General features: G+C 38.0%; 1 pseudogene; it reads right to left on the minus strand.

The window, feature by feature from the left end:
- Positions 1-406: 406 nt before the first annotated feature.
- Positions 407-473, minus strand: LOC118553176 (U4 spliceosomal RNA; annotated as a pseudogene).
- Between the last annotated feature and the right edge of the window lie 217 nt (positions 474-690).

Below are 690 nucleotides of genomic sequence, written 5' to 3' on the forward strand. Positions count from 1 at the left end.
GGGTGCCTGAGTGGCTCAGTTGGTTGAGTGTGACTCTTGATCTCAGCTCAGGTCTTGATCTCAGGGTTGTGAGTTCAAGCCCCACATTGGGTCCTACTTTAAAAAAAAAAGAATGTCTTTTATAATTACCTCCATGATTACCTTAACCAGTGCTCTTTGCTTTCTTGTGTGGATTTAAATTACTCTCTGGTCACATGTTTTCAGCCTAAATAACTTCCTTTAATAATTCTTATAAGATGGGTCTGATAGCAGCAAATTCTCTCCATTTTTGCTTATTTGATAATATCCTTATTTTTTCTTTGTGTTTGAAAAAAGACTTTTTATTGAATACAATATATTTGGTCGACAGTTTTTTTTTCTTTTAGCACTTTATATATATCATCCTGCTGCCTTCTTGCCTCAGTTGATTCTATTAGCAATAATCGCGCCTCAGATAAACCTCATTGGCTATGATACTGCCACTGTGCAAAGCTGCCTCAGTTGATTCTGATGAGAAGACAGAATGTTAGTCATATTAGGGTTCCATTTACATGATGAGTCATTTTTCTGACACTGATTTCAAGGTTTTTTTCTTTGTTCCTGGTTTTCAACATTTTTTTAGAGAGGGAGAGGGAGAAAGAGAGAGAGGGGGAGAGGGTAGAGGGTGAAGGAGAGAGAGAGAGAATCTCAAGCAGGCTCTACACACAGCAT

This window comes from Halichoerus grypus, chromosome X (genome assembly GCF_964656455.1).
Source record: "Halichoerus grypus chromosome X, mHalGry1.hap1.1, whole genome shotgun sequence".
Classification (NCBI taxonomy): Eukaryota; Metazoa; Chordata; class Mammalia; order Carnivora; family Phocidae; genus Halichoerus; species Halichoerus grypus.